Genomic DNA, 23,004 nt, shown 5'->3' with positions numbered 1-23,004 from the left:
CATGTCCCTTGAGGCTATTAGGTTTCTACAGGGTTCAGCTCATGCCTCTCCAAATGATTACAGAATTTCAAACAACACGTGATACTCTGCTATATCACTTTCTTCACTACACAACCCGGTTCTCATATGCACATGTGTTGCAATGATCATAGCTTTCATGATGTGTTAAAATGCCAAGCTACACATAGAAATATATCATAACTCATATGCACATGTGTTGCAATGATCATAGCTTTCATGATGTGTTAAAATGCCAAGCTACACATAGAAATATATCATAACTTAATACTGCATAAAGTTACTCTAATCTGCAGTAACACAAATTTTGGCGTATAAAAGCAACTTACACAATCTCTTCAGGATGACATACAATGCAAACCAGAAGTACAGGCAAAACAATAGACAATACAATGCCATGGAAAAACAATGCTGTTAGGCAATGTGGAGAATTCAAGGTGCAAGGAGAACTGCATGTGACCTGTTGAAATCAGTTAATTAATATACATCTTATAATCTATTATTTTGCATGACCATGTAAATTGGAACGGAATTGTGATGTCAATATCCTATGAGAGGTTCGACATATGAAAGAGGGTAGCCTGTATTTAATTTATGTCAGCTTATTCTCTATATTACCATTTACAGAACCGAGCAGACTCACTACCAAGACTCACTATTTGGCAAATAAACAAAGATTTTGGTGGCATCATAATTCACCCCTTTCTTGGTCAAAGTTAGATTTAATACAGAATAATGATGATTATGCTTTATTCTGGTATTGTAGCTATGCACATCGCTGTTATTTTTGAATTGGGATGGGTTATTAACTACAATTTCGTAAGTGAATATATGTATTGCAAAAGTACTGCGAATATCCCATGTTCCTTAAATAAATGTCTGCAATATGATCTTGGTGGGATCCAGCTATTATTCTAATTAAACACTTTTTTGCAATGAATAACTTCCCACTTAATGGTGCCATATGAAAGCATTGAATGAAAATAAGCATAGTAGGCTAATTTACTGATATGTTTATCACCAAAATTTGCAATAACCCTAACAGCATAAGTAGATGAACCTAACCATTTCAGCAGATCGATGTGTTTCTTCCAATTCAACTCGTCATCAATGCACACACCCAGAAATTTCGAATATTCTGCCTCAGCAGAATTCTGTTCATAATCTATATTTATCAACGGTGTTATGCCATTTACTCTACAGAATTGTATAAACTGTGTTTTCTCAAAATTTAGGGAGTGTCCATGAAACATTGCAGGCAACTTGTAGTTTCACGGCAGCTGTATCAATTCTACAAATGGTAAAAAGTAATGCAATATGGGCAGCATATAAACATTCTTGTACAGGCAATTTCAATACTCTTGAAAATTTAGCAGTGGATTTGAGAAAAGAAGTACCATGACTGCTCGTAGTAGTGTAATTACAGATTGAGTGTAGCTTTTAATAAAGGAAATCACCAATATACAGCGTATTTTAGTCCACCTGCACAAAGAATAATTCCGAAAGTCTGTACAGAATAACTCCAAAATAAGTCACAATTAATTGAAATGGCGTGCAAGACTGAAAGTATTAGCTTTCAAATGAGTCTTCAGGGCACTGTAAGTAGTATCCAACACATCACCCAGTAATAATGAAGTTTTAGTTCGTGGACGAGATATAAATTTTTGAGGGATAAGACAGGTAATCGCCAGATGGCAAATATCAGTATGTCACTAAAGTGAATGCTATACCTCTAATTTAAATGTTGAATTTTTAATAGAGCTCGATATTCAGCTCAACAAATGCTCGAATTTTGCTTTTGTTATTGGAAAGTCGTTCAAGAATGGATTTCTGTTTACAAGTGCTACTTCGTTTATAAGAGTTTTTGACGCCCTTGTATAATTTCTGAGCAAAATCCACTTCCAAATCCTACATTTAGACTTTCTTTCCTTCTTGTTACATTCTTGGCTCAATTACAATGCCATAACCTGAATGACAACACAAATATCTGTCTGAATAATCTCAGTTGACGAGTTATCGGAAACTATGGGTCTAGAATTTTGATAGGAGCATGTGGAAATAACAGCACATGGTGCCAGTGCCATATCAGCCATCAAGCCACTAGTTGTTTCGATACCTTAGTAGCATGTCGAAACTCAGCTTAATATAATAAAACAGCAAGGGGAGCACCTTGTTAATTTTCTACATACATAAATAACAAGTACAAAGCTGGCAGAAAGAAAAGGTAGTAATTTTTATGAATTTGCAATGAATGTAGCAATTGCAGTTATAATTGGTTGCTGCATTTTTTGCCTGCTTGAGTGGCTGCTTTATGTAGAACTACACTACCACAATCACAAAGGTATCTGTCACCGTCTTTGATAATGCAGGGTCCCCATGTATGTTGCATCTAGAGGCTTCATCTCCAGAGCTGCATTCCATATGTGGTATGCAATCAAAGGCACATGCTGGCTGAGACAGTGGCAGTGTTTGCAGCTCCAAGAGCTGAAAAGGCAATATCACCACTCTTGGCGCTCTACCTACCATGGAAGCCATCTAGATGGGTTGTTGAACACCTCATTCCTCACCTTAGTTATACAGAGGGCGTTTTCCCAGGTGTTGCTGAGCAAGTAGCCATAGCCACCATTTTATAAACTAGTCCTTGGTTCAATAAATTGTGACTGCAGTCCCTGTACCAGCTGGCACAAGCATTGCCACAGACTTGACCTGCATGCACATTTAGGCGCAGACTGTAAGTGATATACTACTCCGATGGCATGGAGAGAAGTGATGTAAATTACCAGCATGCCCCTGGAAGTAAGTTCTTCAAAGCAGCTGATGACTGCAACAGCATTGTTGGTCGAAATCCTATGCCCATTGGACATTGAGAACTGGTAACATACTCATGGACCGTTCTGTCAACAAACATTCTAGGAGAAGACCGAGTGAGGTGGCGCAGTGTTTGGCACACTGGAGTCGCATTTAGGAGGACGATGGTTCAAACCCGCGTTCGGCCTTCCTAATTTAGGTTTTCTGTGATTTCCCTAAATCGCTTCAGGTAAATGCCAGGATATTTCCTTTGAAAGAGCACAGCCGACTTCCTTCCCCATTTTTACATAATCCAATGGGACTGATGACCTAGCTATTTCGACCCCATCCCCCAAATCAACCAACCAACCATTCTGGGAGAAGTTAAAGTATCACAAACAGATTCTAAACTATTATATTTTTGGAAGCCTCTGACATATGCCGCACTGTATACAGGACAACTCTCATTAAGAGACAAAAGTATCAGAAGTGGCTTAGGGAAGTGTGAGAGGCGTACACCTGTTGACTGTCTACAAAAACGATCTGTCGAACACGGTGGGAGGTAATCTGTGACTGTTTGATGATGAGACTGTAGTGTATGGGTAAGTATCGATGTTGAGTGACTGTTGTGGATTTCATGATGACTATAGCAGAAAAGTCCATGTCTTACAGTTAGAGGGGAATCGTCGAATAAAAGAAGAGAGGTTTTTCGTGAAACGCTATTGACTGATTATAGAAAAATTGCACTTTCTACAGACTGCAAAATGATTCTACTGCCACTAACATACATTTTGCGGAAGGACCGTAAGTATAAAACAAAGTAGATTAAGGATAGTACAAAAAACAAGCAATCTACATCTATACTGTGCAAGTCTCCTTTTGCCGCATGACGAAGGGTGCTTCACGCACCTCTGTTACCTCATTGTTTCCTGTTCTAGTCGTGAATGGTATGTGTGAGTCATTGTTTTCAAGCTTTCATGTGGGCCACTTGGAACAAACTATCATTCACAATACACTTACAGTGTCTTGCTGATTATGTATGCAGATATTAGTTTACATGTTTTATTATCATCATTCTGCCAAATTAATCTGGACAACTGTTTATGAATACTTACAGTAGGATTTGATCATCCAGTGCCATTTTCCACATTGTGGCCTCTGAGAGGTCACAGTACTGCTTCATTGTTGTATTACTATTCATAAAATTATTTTAGTTTCTGTGATGTATTGTGTAACATCAGACATTTATATTCATTTTCAAAATGCTAGAAAATCGTTGTTAATGACAAGCCCTACGTCACACTAGTTTTGCATAAGGGCAAATAGTCTCTACATACTTCTGATAGCTGCCTCATCCACCTCACTTTGAGTGAAATAAAGGCTACTCGTCTTTTGTCTGGTAACTGAATCTCAGAGCCCTGTCATCATGGTGCCTTCAAGTTCATGAACTAAAGTTTCATTCAACGTTCAAGAAGCCAGTCATGTGGTCTTGACTTAAACGAACCAGTTTGATAATTGATCACGTCTGGACTTTACTAGAAATTAGTATGCTCCCCATGAGTTCAGATGCAAAATGTAAAAAAAAAAGTTTTCAATGAATAACGCAAATGAAATGTGGATGCCAGACCTGCTCATCATTTACATAAGAAAAGGAACAGTTATGAAAAGACAGGTTGCCCAGTTCATTTGCTCTCATGCCCACACAAGTGATAAAGGAACATAGAGATATTTGGATGTGGAACAAGACAGAGAGAGAAAACGACGGTCAATAAGTACATGGGTGAATTACTTGTTTGCACTTGAATCATGTGGAACTGGGAAAACCGAATGTAAAATAGTCATCTGTAAGTTTCTTGCTCAAACCATCTTTTGGCAATGGGGCAGAAGCAGTTGGACCAATCATGTTATGTAATAACGTTAATTAGTCACAAAAATTGTTGACTGTTTTGAACTGGGCGCCATATAGGCAACTGTACCAAGAAATGTATAAACAACTACCCACTATTATTAGGTCAATCAGACATAAAAATTTTTGGTCTTTTTTATATGACCGTATTCGAAATACCATCAGGACCTCGAGATATGTTACAGTCTACTGACTGTGTTTCTTATGTTTTCTGTTGCTGATGGAAATTTGAATATGGTTTCCTTTCAGTAGTTTTCACAATTTTGTTTGGTTTATATTCGTTTTTAATTAGATTTTGCGCTGTATTTATATAATGTTCATTAAATACATTGCTAATCTGTATAAAATTCTAAATATTATTCTTGCACTTTTTATAGTGTAGTTATTGCCCCTTACTTAATTTCTGTCTGATTAAGGATTAGCAACTTTTCGAATTAATTTCATCTTGTTCCTTCGTCATTTGATAATTGTGTGTTTTGCCAACTCTTTTTCCATTACCATAACATTCCCCTACACCTTTCTGTTGTTTCTTACATGTGGTTACCAAGCTGCATTTTGTTCTGTTGCATTATTAAACTCCCTAATAGTTTCTCGTAATTTTGATATGTCCAGTGTTGGCTACTTGTTTTACTTTCCATTAACTTTTATTTTTTTCTCTCACTGTGCAACACTAAAGCAAGTTAAATGCTTTGTTAACATCACCTTGAGACAGGTTTCCAGAGAATACTGTTTGTAACGTACAATTGAAAGTCCCACTGTTGTTTTTGTTAATGGCTTTTCTTATGACATAGTTCACGTTTATGTTGCACTTATTATTAACCACATTTCAAATCACTAATTGAATTGTTTTGTGGTCTACAATCCAGTTTCTGTCACCTTAATGTCGCAATGATATATCTGTTTGCTGGAAAACATATTCTCAGTTATTATTTCACTCCTTTGACAATATCTGGTGGTCTCTTTTACTGGTGGTGATAGGTTGTAAGAAATAAATTAAATCAGCATTTGTTTCTGTTTAGTATTTATTTTCTGAAGTTTACATTGAACTAATCAAGATGGACTGCTTTTTAATTGAATTTGATGTATGTTTAAAATGATTTCCACATTTTCTAGAACTAAAATTGTTTTGGTGATCTGCAGATGTAAGCAAGAAGCCCTCTCTAAGACTACACACATCTTCTCACAGTTATAGTTTTGCCTACGGAAGCAGATCATCATTTCCAAATCTGTAATTGTAGTGCTTCACATTTGAGTTTCTCCAAACTTATGCCTACCTACATAAAAAATTGAGGATCCCGTTCAATTAGGAGCACTTCTGCTTCATCCACTGTACAGATTGTATCTTGTACATTCTTGTATAGCAGTGTTAAAAAATCTATATTTCTACCTTTTGCCAACTGTTTACGTTTGTGCTGTTTGTCACAACTATATCCTCCTGATGTGATGGTATTATTCTCATATACTCGTATGTTGGTTGCTGCTTTTTCTATAGGTGGCTGTCTTCATGTCAGTTGTTCTGATATTGATGTTGTTGATGCTGGCTCTATTCTCTGTGTTTAACCTAAAAAGCTGTAACTGCCCTACTTGTAACAACTGAAATTTAGTCATAGCTGACCACAGATCCACAAACAATGCTCTTCCAAAGGAGACTGTGACTTTTCTCTTCTCTAATATGTAGCAAATGTAAGAATCCTTACTGACTATGAAGCTTTTCACTAATTTGAAAAACAATCACATTATTATCCTATGTCTGTAATCATTGTTCATATATTGTGATAGGGTGTTTTACAGTTCAGTAAAGATGTTACAATATCCTATAAAGTAAGAAAAAATGTGATGATTACCTGTTGCTACATGAAACTGAGAACTTGAACACAACCATGGGCTACAGTAGTACACTATTAATTGAGTGAAAAATATTAAGGAAAGTCTTTGAGTGAATGTGAGGTGTGCATAACTCGAGAAAAAGTATAATCTACCGACTTTATTAAAAAATTTAACTGACTGATTCAAACACAAGACTTGACATAAGAGTTAGAAATGATGACTGTCAGAAAATAAAAAAAATGTAACAATATATTTTAAATTGTTAGGTTTTTCTACTGATAAAGACCTCATTTGAAAGATATGTTTTACAGTTTTTCTTAAATGTATAAGTTCTGCAACTTTTGCTTTATGAATAATAGCAGACTTTGGAGATGAAAATTAGGAATTGTATGTAATCTGTTGCTACACAGGGAATTTCTTCAGACAGATTAAAGTATGCAACTGTTAAGCCTCTTTATGAGAAACGTGGTCACAAAAACTTTAGTAATTGTAATCCAATTTCCTAACTAATATATATTTCCAAAACATGAGAAAAAGTAATGTACTCAAAAGTAATCTCATATTCAAGCAGAAACAATTTACTTAGCACATCACAATTTGAATTCCATAATCATTGCCTGACTGAGAATGTTATTTTTCGAGTCACTCACAAGATATTAAAATCTTCAAATAATAAAATATCGGCATTTAATATTATTTGTGAACTTTCCAAAGTTTTTTATGTACAGGTAATGTTCCTCCCTTAGGAACACTGAAGTTTTCTGGAACTGATGGCTTTAAAAACACCTAGGTTACATTATACTTAACAACCAGAATGCAGAAAGTGGTACTCAATAATTCAAACAATGTTGGAAAGAGATAATATTTTATTGATAAGAAACAGATCATGGAAGGCGTCCTATGGTGAAACAATTTTGGATACTCCGTTGTTACTTACATATATGAATGACCTTCCTAAACTTTCAACAAGTAGCTTTGGCACATTTTGCAAACAATCCTAGTGTTATTAACAAATCCTATTAGAAAGAAAGAAACAAAAGGAATTATTGATGATGTTCTTCAAAGAATTAATAAGTGGTCCTCTGAAAATGGACTCTACCTCAATCTTGAGAAAACACATTATGTTCTGTTCTGTACAACAAATAGAGTCATACTAACTACTACTGTAGCACAAGAACAGGAGCTAGTAAATAGGGTAGAATTTCCAGTTTTATGAAAAGCTGAACTGGTAGAAGCTTGTAACTAAGCAGCTTCAACATTTGTTAGGGGTAGAAGTATTAAACCGAAATTTCCCTATAGATGGTGCTAGCCATCAGTGTAGAGCCCTTGAGACAGACCCTGTAATGCCGTCAGCTTGCTGTAATAGCTGACGACGAGTGTCAACACACTATAAGCCAAGTTCCATACATTGGTATCTCTTTCAAACCCGTGAACGTGTCGAGTTTAGTGCCTACGAACTACGATTTGTGGACAGCATTGGTTTTCTGTTAATATTTGAGGAAAACTGCTGCAGAATCGCAGTGAATGCTTCTGGAAACTTTTGGCGAACATCCTCTTTGGAAAACATAGTGAATATGGAAAAGGCAACACAATGATAACGCCCCATCACACACAAAAAAATGGGTCAGGGAAACGACTGAGGCGTTTAGTTGGGAAATACTAGGGCATATGGTTTATTCTTCAGACTTGGCTCCATCCGATTATCATCTGTTTGCATCACTTTGACACGCCCTCCCTGAACAACGCCTCACTTCACATGAAAATACACGAAAATGGCTCACGGGCTGGTTCACTACTAAAGAAGAACTATTTTTCTGGCGTGGCATCCATAGCCTGCCGGAGAGGTGGGAGAAATGTTTAAATAGCAGTGGAGATTATTTTGAATAAAATATTGTTTATCAGTTGCAAACAGTGGAAATGTAATTATTGGAAGCAAATTCTGGTTTCATACTTCTACACCTGGTAAATTGACTGATTTTGCTCTTTGTATAATTGCTCATCTTGGAAACAAGCAAATCAGCCTATTAATATCTTTTGCATATTTTCACATAATAATATGGAATAATTTTGTGGGGTAACTAATCATTTAGAAAGAAAGTACTGATTGCACAAATGTGGGCAACAAGAATAATATATGGAGTTCATCTCCCATCTTCTTGTATGTACCTAATACACTTACGAAATGGTGAAATTCATCACAAATATTCCACCACAATTTCAGAAGATTAATGATATCCATATTTGCAGCACTAGAAGAAAAATGACCTTTATTACCCATTATTAAAGCTGTCAGTCGCTCATAAATACTTGAATATGCATCAACAAAAATTTTAGACAATCTGCCCAATAACATAAAATGTCTGTCAAGTGGCAAAACAAACTTTAGTTGTAATTTAAAAACACTTCTTCTGAAGAACTCCTTCTATTTCATGGCAAATTTAAATTTATAAACTATTTATAAATTGGTAGACTGTTAAAAAATAGTTTTTAAGTATAGTTCCATTAACAGAACTGAAAATTAATATATTCAAAATTATATGTTCATTACTGTTGAAACAAATCAAAAACGAATCATTGATCTCCATTCTGTGAACTGACACATTTTCGACGCGCAAGTCGCTGAAGTGCCGTCAAATCGAAAGACTTGCAGCAGGCGAACGGTCTACCCGATGGGAGGCCCTCGTCACACGACATTTCATTTCATTTTCACTGACTCATTTCACATTATTTTGATAAAAAAGTCGTTCAAATAACCTGTAGAACATGTAACTAACTAACTCAACTGAAATGATACATGCTTGACAACTCATTCTATTTAGACAGGTTCTTTGATTGTCTAATAATAATACACACACACACACACACACACACACACACACACACACACACACACACACACACACACACACACACACACACACACACACAAAATTGAATGTACATTAATTTTGTCTGAAAGAGACATGGAGAGAGAGAGAGAGAGAGAGAGAGAGAGAGAGAGAGAGAGAGAGAGAGAGAGAGAGAGTGAGTGAGTGAGGGGCATAGAGAGATTAGAAGAAAGGTAGTTATCTAATTCAGATTGAATTACTTGCCTATCAACAACTGAGGTTTTGTGTGAGACACCATCAGTGCATACAGACTGGTGCAGATGTTTTACATATATGAGTGTTTCATATTATTTATCTCACATTTGTCATGTAGTTAATTTTGTTATCTATGTTATATATACTACAAATTAAGTTATATCTCATAGTTTACTGCTTGGTTTGTTCACAGTGACATTTAAGACAAAAATCGCACTTTTTTCGTTATCTATAAATTAATTTGTTGAATAAAAAATACTTCAATCAAACATCATTTTAAATTTGTTTTCTTGCAAATTTAAGTGTGTCATGTGATATACTGTTGAAAAATATTTTGGAACATGTAAAAAAATTGTGACTTCACACAATCTAGTCGAGAGAATTTTCATTAACTTCCAGTACCTGGTTCCTTGTGAGTGTGCATCTGACCTAGCTGAATACATGTGGATATTCTGTTTGGCATGTGTAAGTACTATGAGTATGTATTAACTGGGGAATATAAGTATTTTGTACATGACAGAGTATTTGCAGAAATAAGTTATTTAAACCAAAAATACATCTAATGATTTTCTTCTGCTAGAGAAAAACTTCTTTCGTCACAGCAGGGAATCCCTAAATTAGTATTTCATAGTGTAAGTGTGAATGAAGAAATACATAGTATGCCACAAGTATGACATCTTAACTTACACAATTCTTAAGTTTCTTTAGGAGAGGCAATACTCCTGCCAACTTACTGCAGAGATTCTCTCTGTTGGTATTACACCATAATTTACTATTGAGGCAGATGTCTAATCATTTTAGCGAGGCTGTTATTAACATTTCTGAAGGGTAATAGGTTATGTTAAATTTTATTGGTATTTAATGTCAACCTATATTCTTGGAACTACTGAGCTGCCTTTTACATCATAGAGTTCTTTAATTCTTTCAGAACAGTCACATCATTATGTGATGTAATGAAAGCTGTTTCATCTGTATATGTCACAAACTTCTGTGGTAATAAGTTGAGCAAGTCATTTAAATGCACAATAAGTAGTAAAGGTATCAGTACATTTCATTGTGAGGCTCGATATATTGCTTTAAAAACATCAGTTTCTTTGTTTGAATTGACAAAATATATTTTGTTTCTGTTTGTCAGATATGATTTGAGTAGCACTAGTTCTCTTTTAGTTATTACATATCTTTTGGATTGGTCACTGAAGATGCTATGTGAGATAGCGTCAAAAGCCTTAGTCTAATCTATAATTACATAATTGCTGTATCTGCCATCAAAACCATGTAGCACTGATAATACAAATCTTGAACTGCCTTAGTTACGGATAGCCCCCTTCAGAACTCATACTGCTCCTTGTTAAGTAAGTTCTTACTAAAAAATCATTTAACTGGTCTTCTACATCTGCATCTTCTTCTATACTCTGTAAACCCCATAAGATGCGTGGCAAAGGGTGCATTCCATTTTATCAATTATTAGGGTTTCTTCCTGCTCCATTCATGTACAAAATGCAGGAAGAATGATTCTTTGAATGCCTCTGTGCAAGCAATAATTATTCTAATCTTATCCACACAGTCACTGTATGTTGTAGTATATTCCTAGAGTAATCACTTAAAGCTGGTTCTTGAAACTTTGTTAATAGACTTTCTCGGAATAGTTTATGTCTGTCTTCACAAGTCTTCCAGTTCAGTTTATTCAGTATTCCTATGACATTCCCCCACAGATTAAACAAACCTGTGAACACTTGTGCTACCCTTCTCTGTATACATCAATATCTCCTGTTAGTCCTACCTGGTATGGATCCCACACACTTGAGCAATGTTGCAGAACTGGTCACATGAGTGATTTATAAGCAATCATTATCAGTTTCAGGTAGTGTAAAATTAGAGAAACCAGGAATGTCTTCAGTTCTGTAGTATCTCAGTGATCTGACTATATTTTGTACACTGTTAGGCTAATTAGTTTTTCACCTATATTTTGGCAAGTATACATCAAGCTATGCATCTTGCAAACTTCATTGTCCAGCCACTCAGCTATCTAAGTTTTACGGCAAATTTCCCAGAATTTATGAAACTGGTATTTGGCCCATATGTACTTAGAGGAACAGATAAAATGCCTGTACTGAACCCTTTTTTCTGATTCAACTATTTTCCAAGTTCCTTTAAGGTTGGTAGTAGACTTTGAAATACAGTTGTCATTGGTTTTTTCTTCTCAAAGTTGGTCCCTTTCTTGTAAAGCTTTTCTAATCTGTTATATGTATCTCTACACTCAGTATTACTGCAATACCCATCACAGTACAATTTAATAAAATTTTTAAATTATTTAATTTTAGTGTTTCACAGCCAGCTACAGTATTCTTCCTCTTCTTTTCATTTAACATGTTGCATTTAGTGATGAGGGGACAATAGGTATCCATTATGATAGTTGTAATTGTTTATCAGGAAAAACTCAAAAGCATAACTTTATGTTTCATTCTTCGTGACAGTGGTAGACCTTTGGCCGTTACTGATGTATCAATGACGACCAGTTTGTTAATAGCTTGAAAGTGCATGAAATTATCACTCTGAGCTTGCAGAACAAACCTTTATTTGTGTCCTCCGAGGGAATGAGGCGGCGCACAAGAATTAGCGAATACAGATAGGATAAATACACAATCTTACATATATAAATGTATCTCCGAGAAGAACATTACATATACTTAGAATAACAACAAGATAACAAAAATTGACTAGAAAATAACTACAGAACTATTATTCCTCAAAATAATAAGTACACTTTGTGGCAGCTGTGAAATATTCAGTTGCGATTGCAACGCCTCTGGTGGTTGGCATGCAAAGCCAACTAACAGCCACAATATAAACAAAACTACACTAGTGCACAACACACGCGACTCTTGACTGCGTTGATGGAAAGTGAACTTTCTCACTACAGCAGCACCCTTGCAGGAACCAGAGTACCGTCCAGGTAATGCACGGTGAACTGCACCCGCCATCCCAATTTCGTTGTTCAAGGTGATGGTGGTAATGCGTTTGCAGGAGGCAGTTCTGCGACTGTGGAAGGTGGTTCTGCAACAGCTGGTGGTGGTTCTGAGATAGAGATAGGCGGTGCCAGTGCTTGAACAGGAATTTGCGATCATGGACTGTTATAAGCAGGATCCTTGTGAGGACGTAAGCTACCCTTTGGCATTGTAGACTTTTTTCAATTTACAGTTTCTCAAAGGCGTGTTCTCCTAGTTGCAACACCATGTGTGGGCCAGAGTATGGCAGTTGTAGTGCACCTCTGACGCCTTCTGTTCGGAGCATCACGTGAGTTCAGGACAGTAAATCATGGCGAATGTTGGTAGCAGGAATGCTGTGTCTCGTAACTTGGAGAGGGCGAAGTCGAGTGACATTTTCCCTGAGCTTAACTGTAATGTTGTTGTGATCATGGCCAAATATCTGTGGTGGTGGTGCTTCGATGAATTCTCCAGGAAGGCATAGTGTTTCGCCGTATACTAGTTCTGGGGGTGACGCTTCTAAGTCAGGTTTGTATACCTTCCGGAGAGCGAGTAAAGTCATCTGTAACATAGTACCATAGTCTGATCCATGGCGCATGATCGTGCATGATCGCCATCTTCAGTCTGCGATGCCAGCACTCTATTTAATAACCATTACTGGCCAGATGGTAACTAGTAGTCCATAGGGACAGTGTGCCACAGAACTTGGCTTATTGAGGGAATAGCTCAGACTCGAACTGACAGCCAAGATCTGTCATTACATGTAGTAGGAAGCTGATGCGAGAAATCCAGCTTGGGGTAAACACAGAAGCTATTGTTCTGCTGTTGGGTTGTCTATCGGAGTTGCCTTGGGCCAGTATGTCAGGAAATCCCTCATCGTTATGATGTATCTCTGTACATCGGAAGGAGGCTGTGGGCCAACGATGTCGATGTGGAAGTGTGTAAATCTCGTTTAGGTCACGGGAAAGTTTCCAGTTGGCGCTTAAATGTGACGATGAATCATGCTTTGTTGACATTTTATGCAGGAGTGTGCCCATTTCGGCAGTCTTTCTGCACTCTGCGCCACAAAAATCGGTGCGAGACGAGGCGAACTGTTGCCCTGACACCAGGATGATTTAAATCGTGTAACCTTTCGAAAGCTAGTTTATGAAACCTTGCTGGCAGGAATGGTTTTAGTTTTCTGGCCGCGAATTGCAATAAAGCTTGACAGTAGTGGGACAAGGGCGGCGTCACGTCACTCTGCATTGTTGTCAAATTTATTCAAGATGGCGGGAAGTTAAAAATTTGGCGGGAAGATAGGTCAATTGGGCTATCTCCATTAACCTAACCCCCTCCCCACCCCCAGAAAATGGCGGGAAGTTCAAATTCCAGCAGGACAATATAACACAGCATGGGTACCTCAACTAACCTTAAAAAAATAGCGGGGAAAATAGGTCACTTGGGCTACTTTTACTAACCTAAGTCATCTGACCGCCACCTCTTCCTAGGAATTTGCAGGGAAAGGACTCAGTCCGTGCTCGACTGCTGGATAGGATGGACCTAAGTCTTTATTTTGCATGCAGTGTTTATTTAAACAATTTCAGGCAGTAGCTCCATCCAGTCTGTTCACGATGAGGTCTGGAGTCCAATTGTCCTAGTACACAGTCCTGCCACCAGAGAGCGCTGTCGTTCCTCCCATGATGTAAGCCAAGAGGGCAGTCTAGGGTGGGGAAAATGGCGAGAAAAGACAGCCTGTTCTGGGTTGCTGGAGAGGGGAAGGAGTGAACTTTATTTATTTTGCAACAATTTACTTAGCGATGGATTTCACGTAGTTTATTCATTACACTGATATGAAACACTCGCCCTGACGTGCTTGGGGTCACAATGCACAGCCTACAACCCGCAAACTACTCGTAAATCTTCGAAATAGTACAGTACACTGATGTACAGACCCCCAAACAACTCGTAAATTGTCAAAATAATGCGTGTATAATGCCCTCCTAACACACTTGTTAATTGTAAACTGTCGAAATAATGCATTGAATAGCCTTCAGAACTTCGAACTACTCTTAAATCACCGAAATAATATAGTTCACTAATGTGCAGACACACTCACTAATTATAAACTGTCGAAATAAAGTATACAATTTATTTAGGGACGGATCTCACGTAGTTTATTGGTTACACTGATACAAAACATTCACCCTGGCGTGCTTGAGGTTGCACTAAATAGTCTACAGACCTGTAAGCTACTTGTAAATCACAAAAATAATGCAGTTCACTAATGTACAGACACCCAAACAACTCGTCAATTGTCAAAATAATGCACGTAAAAGGCTCTGCAAACACACTTCCTAATCGTAAGCTGTCGAAACCATGCATTGCCCAGCCTGCACATCTGTTCACAAAAATGCAACAGACACGAAAACAAGTCTGAGGAAACTACTGCTGTAAACGATGCCCATAACCACAGCCGCGTAAGAGCATGTCAACCAGAGAGAGGCGAGCTGGCCATGGACGACCCCACATCTCGGTGGAACGCTATCAATACTCACAGTGCAAACACTCGTCATATTGAATCTTCTCAGATTTCCGCAGAGTATACACACGACAGACGTGGACCCTCCTGTTCGACGAACGAAGATTTATGCAATGTACTCCATTCCCCTGTCACATCTTGGGTATAAAATCGAGACTTCAGTTTCATAACTAAGATGATTCTAAACTAGCGGTAGGTGTTTGTGAGACACTGCAATCTTCATGTATACAACTTCTTGACAAATGTGTTGTGGCATGATGTGTAATTTCACATGTCAGACGCCGCTGCTATGTGTTTACCTGTTTCCTTGTAAGAGGTACTCTAGTTATTAGCGATAATTTTATATAGGACTGATTAGGGTATAGCATAATTTCTGAGCCATGACTGGATGAGAGAAGAGGATGCTATACATCTCTGTAAAGCTATGCTGCGCATGTATCACACAGAGCTGCTGTTTTAAAGAAGTATTTTTTCCATTTTACAGTTTGTTACCATAGTTTATCGTAGAAAAACCTGCAAGAAGGATGTATGTCATGCACTTGAAATATATTTCTTACAGTGGAATATTAACTGCACTAAATTCCACATGACTAATAGGTCAGAAATTAAAGTGATCTAACATTATAACTTGTTTTAAGTGCAGAACCGTGTAGCCTTAAGAGTGCTTGTGTTTATGTCCTCTCTGACCAATACCCTCCTGATACTGATCCCAGACACTAGAACAATACTTTCAAATTGATAGCATAGTCGATTTACGTAAAATGCTTCGAACTCCACCCATCTGGAGCTCCATAAAGACTGCAAGAATGCTCTGTGACTCCCATATGCATAAAGACAGATCGTAAATTATGCACTACACTCAAGGTGCAAGAAGTAGGTAGAGCACTATTGGTATACTATGATGATGTATATGCTTGAGAATTAACAGTGAATGGACATACTGTACAGTCTACTATCTAAATTCGCAATGATACTTGCAAAGTAGAGAATGGTCGGCTTAGTAATGATACTGAAATTGGGAAACACGCTGTCGCATCTTTGGTCGGTGTTGAAATTACTGTAAAATTGCTAAAATTGTTCGCACTATCAACTTCCCGCCATGACATTGCCACTTCTATTGCTGCCATTTTGGATAAATTTGGCAACAATGCAGAGTGGGGTGACGCCGCCATTATCCCACTACTTTTGATGTCAGAAACTGGTATATCTACTGTCTTTAGCTCGATTGTTGCCGCTGGATCGTTGAGATAGTTGAAAAGTTTTCGATCTGTTTTTTGTGCCTCAGCGAGTTCCTAGAAGTTTATTACATTCGAGTTGTCTGTAATGGCAGAAGCACAGGACAGGCAATCTGTCCACGTGGTCGATTCCAAATACATGTCTGATGTCAGTACTGAGTTGTGCAATAAGCACTAGTTGGTTGTCCTGGCGTGGTGGACAGTTGTTGTTATTCTGTCTGAATGCATACATAAATTGCTGATAATCAGTGAAAATAGTAAATTCCCTCACATCCATTTGAGGTCGAAAATATTTTACTGCCTCACATGTCGTGAGGAGTTCATGGTCGTATGCACTCCACAAACGTTGAGATGCCGACAGCTTCTCTGAGTAAAGTGTCAAATATTGCCATGCGCCTTCGTGTAATTGTTATAGTGTGTCCACTAATAATGCAAGTGGAATGTGCAGTACAGGGTGAGTAAGAAGTGCTGCATCTACTATGTTGCATTTCTCCTCTTTAATGGCTGAATCGATGAAGTTCCCGTGATTTTCGGACCAGCCAATGCTGCTGCGAGTGCTTCTTGTACGTCAGCAGAGTGTGGCAGGTGTGGACAGTAGAAATTGAGCACACAAAGAAACCGATGTAGGTCACGAGCTGTGCGCGGGCGTGTGATCTGCAATATGGCTTCCATTTTTTCTGGTATGGGAAGTTAGCCTTTAGACGATACTCTGTGTCATAAAAAATAAAAGAAAATCTGCTATTGCCCAAACACACATTTGAATGTGTTTAAGACTGCCCCAAAAAATTTGTAGCACATGTTCGTGTTGATCTGCAATCTAAGAAAAAATGAAAACATCATCTAGATATGGGAAACGGCATGACTGTCCTTGCAATACTGAGTCAATAAAACCTTGCCAAGTTTGTGCAGTGTTCCTAAAACCTAATGTCATGTACTTGCTTTCAAATAAGCCAAAAGTGGTGACAATTGCCATTTTCGGAATGTCTTCCTCTTTAACTGGTACCTATGTTTATGTCTTAGTGCAGTCCAGTACAGTAAAAATTTCGCGCCTTATAGTGCGTAATTGTAATCAGGCTGCAGAAGCACAGGATTTCAATCTGGTACTGTCTGGCATTGAGAGCATGGTAATCCCCACACAGGTGGCAGCAACAAAAGGGAAGAAAACCAATGTGCACTTCGTGTGCATACCGGGGGGAGTCATTCCAGATGTGGAAAGGGTCCTTCCAGGTGCCATGAAGGGTACAGGTTGCACCCATCTGCAGGTGGTCGCTCATGTCGGCACCAATGATGTGTGTCGCTATGGATCGGAAGAAATCCTCTCTGGCTTCCAGGCGGCAATCTGATTTGGTGAAGACTGCCAGTCTCGATAGCAGTATGAAAGCAGAGCTCACCATCTGCAGCATCATCGACAGGACTGACTGCGGACCTTTGGTACAGAGCCGAGTGGGGGGTCTGAATGAGAGGCTGAGCCGGTTCTGCGACCGTGAGGGCTGCAGATTCCTGGACTTGCGCCATAGGGTGGTGGGGTTTCGGGTTCTGCTGGGTAGGTCAGGAGTCCACTACACACAGCATGTGGCTACACGGGTAGCAGGGGTTATGTGGCGTGGACTGGGCAGTTTTTTAGGTTAGATGGCCTCGGGCAAGTACAGAAAGGGCAACAGCCTCAAAGGGTGCGGTCAAAGTCAGCACGTGTGGGGACCAAGCAGCAATCGGTACTGTAATTGTAAACTGTCGAAGCTGCATTGGTAAAGTACAGGAACTTCAAGCGCTGATAGAAAGCACCGAAGCTGAAATTTTATAGGTACAGAAAGCTGGCTGGAGCCAGAGATAATTTCTGACGAAATTTTTACAAAGGTACAGACGGTGTTTAGAAAGGATAGATTGCATGCAACCGGTGGTGGCGTGTTTGTCGCTGTTAGTAGTAGTTTATCCTGGAGTGAAGTAGAAGTGGATAGCTCCTGTGAATTATTATGGGTGGAGGTTACACTCAACAACCGAGCTAGGTTAATAATTGGCTCCTTTTACCGACCTCCCGACTCAGCACCATTAGTGACAGAACAACTGCAAGAAAATTTGGAATACATTTCACATAAATTTTCTCAGCATGTTATAGTCTTAGGTGGAAATTTCAATTTACCAGATATAGACTGGGGCACTCAGATGTTTAGGACGGGTGGTAGGGACAGAGCATCGAGTGACATTATACTGAGTGCACTATCCAAAAATTACCTCGAGCAATTAAACAGAGAACTGGCTCGTGGAGATAACATTTTGGACCTTCTGATAACAAACAGACCCGAACTTTTCGACTCTGTGAGCGCAGAACAGGGAATCAGTGACCATAAGGCCGTTGCAGCATCCCTGAATATGGAAGTTAATAGGAATATAAAAAAAGGGAGGAAGATTTATCTGTTTAGCAAGAGTAATAGAAGGTAGATTTCAGACTACCTAACAGATCAAAACGAAAATTTCTGTTCCGACACTGACGATGTTGAGTGTTTATAGAAAAAGTTCAAGGCAATCGTAAAATGCGTTTTAGACAGGTACGTGCCGAGTAAAACTGTGAGGGACGGGAAAAACCCACCGTGGCTCAACAACAAAGTTAGGAAACTACTGCGAAAGCAAAGAGAGCTACACTCCAAGTTTAAAAGCAGCCAAAACCTCTCAGACAAACAGAAGCTAAACGATATCAAAGTTAGCGTAAGGAGGGCTATGCGTGAAGCGTTCAGTGAATTCGATAGTAAAATTCTGTGTACCGACTTGACAGAAAATCCTAGGAAGTTCTGGTCTTACGTTAAATCAGTAAGTGGCTCGAAACAGCATATCCAGGTTCTTTGGGATGATGATGCCATTGAAACAGAGGATGACACGGGTAAAGCTGAAATACTAAACACCTTTTTCCAAAGCTGTTTCACGGAAGAATACCGCACTGCAGTTCCTTCTCTAAATCCCCACACAAACGAAAGAATTGGTTGACATCGAAATATATGTCCAAGGAATACAAAAGCAACTGCAGTCACTCAACAGAGGAAAGTCCACTGGACCTGATGGGATACCAATTCGATTCTACACAAAGTACGCGAAAGAACTTGCCCCCTTCTAACAGCCATGTACCGCAAGTCTTTAGAGGAACGGAAGGTTCCAAATGACTGGAAATGAGCACAGGTAGTTTCAGTCTTCAAGAAGGGTCGTCGAGCATATGCGCAAAATTATAGACCTATGTCTCTGACGTCGATCTGTTGTAGAATTTTAGAACATGTTTTTTGCTCGAGTATCATGTCGTTTTTGGAAACCCAGAATCTACTCTCTAGGAATCAACATGGATTCCGGAAACAGTGATCGTGTGAAACCCAACTCGCTTTATTTGTTCATGAGACCCAGAAAATATTAGATACAGGCTCCCAAATAGATGCTATTTTCCTTGACTTCCGGAAGGCATTCGATACAGTTCCGCACTGTCGCCTGATAAACAAAGTTCCTACGGAATATCAGACCAGCTGTGTGGCTGGATTGAAGAGTTTTTAGCAACCAGAACACAGCAGGTTGTTATCAATGGAGAGACGTCTACAGACGTTAAAGTAACCTCTGGCGTGCCACAGGGGAGTGTTATGGGACCATTGCTTTTCACAATATATATAAATAACCTAGTAGATCGTGTTGGAAGTTCCATGCGGCTTTTTGCGGATGATGCTGTAGTATACAGAGAAGTTGCAACATTAGAAAATTGTAGCGAAATGCAGGAAGATCTGCAGCGGATAGGCACTTGGTGCAGGGAGTGGCAACTGATCCTTAACATAGACAAATGTAATGTATTGCGAATACATAGAAAGAAGGAGCCTTTATTGTATGATTACATGATAGCGGAACAAACACTGGTAGCAGTTACTTCTGTAAAATATCTGGGAGTATGCGTGTGGAACGATTTGAAATGGAATGATCATATGAAATTAATTGTTGGTAAGGCGGGTACCAAGTTGAGATTCATTGGGAGAGTCCTTAGAAAATGTAGTCCATCAACAAAGGAGGTGGCTTACAAAACACTCGTTCGACCTATACTTGAGTATTGCTCAGCAGTGTGGGATTCGTACCAGATCAGGTTGACAGAGGAGATAGAGAAGATCCAAAGAAGAGCGGCGCGTTTCGTCACAGGGTTATTTGGTAACCGTGATAGCATTACGGAGATATTTAGCAAACTCAAGTGGTAGACTCTGCAAGAGAGGCGCTCTGCTTCGCGGTCTAGCGTGCTCGCCAGGTTTCGAGAGGGTGTGTTTCTGGATGAGGTAATGAATATATTGCTTCGCCCTACTGACACCTCCCGAAGAGATCACGAATGTAAAATTAGAGAGATTCGAGCACGCACGGAGGGTTTCAGACAGTCGTTCTTCCCGCGAACCATATGCGAGTGGAACAGAAAAGGGAGATAATGACAGTGGTACATAAAGTGCCCTCCGTCACACACCGTTGGGTGGCTTGTGGAGTATGAATGTAGATGTAGACGTAGATGTAGATGGAAGGACCACTTCATTTACGCACGAGGTGTAGCGGAGAGGACCAAGGACTACTAGATAGTAGTACGATCCCTTCTCTCAGCATAACATCGAATTCAACTTTTGCGATAGCTAACCAGTCGGGTGCTAGACGCCGAGGGCTGCAAGAGACTGGTGAGCTCTCTGTGGTTTTCATATAACGTAATGTGTCGCAAGATAACTCTTTGGGTGCTCCCGGGGGTGGCATCATGGCCAGAAACTGTTTGAGTAGACAGACATACCCCTCAGCATCTGCTTGTATGACTTGGGCAGAGTGCTCAGCTGCGTAGCAGCGAAACTCAGAAGTCGACAGTCTGGTGACGCCATCAGATTACCGTGGTTTCCTGACGTTGGGTAGTAACTTGTAGTGCGTCAACATTTCGGCACCAGTGATAGGCTCAGTGACGTCTGCGACGTTAAAGCCCCACATGAATGCTCAGCGTAGTCCTAGAACAGTTCCATGCACTGAGTGCCACAGGTTTTGATCAACGAGTTGTTGGCAGCAGACAGGTAGAACAACGTTGCAGGTCCACAACAACATAGTAGTCTCCAGGGAAGAATACATCAATCCGAGCCGGTATCTACTAGTATTTTGTAGCCTGTTTTCCTGTTGCTGAGGAAGAGTCGTTGGGTTGACGTTTCGCAATCAGAGACAGTGTCCGCCATGTGACGCCCATTGGCGTTGGTGTACATGAAGTAGATGTACGCTCATGTGCCTGCTTTCCTAACTTCTTATGGTACTAACAGATGAAGGATTGCTCTTGTCCTATGGTAGAAGAGGTAGTTGAGAAATGGCATCTGGACCTTCTGCAGTACCGGTGCCTGTCGCTACTGTTGTCTTATCGAGAGAGTAACTTCTCAAATTGTTTGGTGAGGTGGTCGACTTTCGCTGCCAGATTATAATGATCCGCACTTGTGGCTGAGCCGACAGTAGACTCAGATGTGTCGCTGCCAGTGTATTAGACAGAGCTGCAGATAGCACAGCATAAGTTAGGCTGTTCAACACTGCTGGCACACTGCTGCATGCTGCTACCAATGTACTAATTGCAGCCTGGCCTGTAGCATCCACAGTTGGTCAAGTCGGCCACTGCGTCCAAGAGCCTGTCAGTCTGCGATGCATTGACGAATTGTGTATGTGGCAGTAGACGGCGACTCCACAACATACGCAGAAGGCTATTGGGCACAGTACGGATGCCTACCTTGCTAGGCAAGTGCCGTAAAAACTGCAATAGTATCAGTCTCCAAAGTCTTTTTGAGTTAACACCTGTCATACAAGCTCCTCTTCTGACGTGGAAACACGTCATATCAGTCTCTCATATGTGTTGGCTGCCGGTGGTGCAGTAATAGCATCTTTTACTTCTGTGGCGTAACGATGGCCTAATTGACTGATGACGAGCACAAATTTTGAGGAGTCCATAGTAATAAGGCCGCAGAGGAAGCTGGCTTTAACTTGTGCAAACCAAAGCGCCGGATTGTGCAGCCACAATGTGGGTAAGCACTGCGAGTCTCGTGACTTGTAATTATTTCTTCTGCCGATTCTCTCATGTGTATCCAGTGTAATTGCAACTCTTGGCGTTTCTCTGGCGCCAAATCACGTCGGGTTACCACTTTGGCCGTTACTGACGTATCAATGACGACTGGTTTGTTAATAGCCTGTAGGCACAAGAAATTAACATTTTGAGCTTGCAGATCAAAATTTTATTTGCATCTGCCGAAGGAATGAGGCGCCAAACAATAATTAGCCAATACAGATCGGATAAATACACAACCTTACATAGATAAATGTATCTCCAAGAAGAACGTTACTTTTACTCGGCGTAACTACAAGAGAACAATAATTGACTCGAAAATAACTGCAGAACTGTTATTTCTCAAAATAATATGTACGCTCCGCGGCGGCTGTAAAATATTCAATGCCGATTATAATGCTCCTGATGGCTGGCATGGAAAGCCTGATAGACGCGACGTGAATAAAACCACACTGGCGCACAACGCATGCGACACTTGACTGCGCTCATAGTAAGTAAAATTTGTCGCTACAGACGGATCAATAGTCAAAATGGAAACTTCCTGCCAGATTAAAACTGAGTGCCATACCAAGACTCGAACTCGGGACCTTT

The sequence above is a fragment of the Schistocerca gregaria genome, chromosome 4 (assembly GCF_023897955.1).
Source record: "Schistocerca gregaria isolate iqSchGreg1 chromosome 4, iqSchGreg1.2, whole genome shotgun sequence".
Classification (NCBI taxonomy): Eukaryota; Metazoa; Arthropoda; class Insecta; order Orthoptera; family Acrididae; genus Schistocerca; species Schistocerca gregaria.
The sequence above is the reverse complement of the archived record's forward strand: the minus strand, read 5'-3'. Positions refer to the sequence as shown.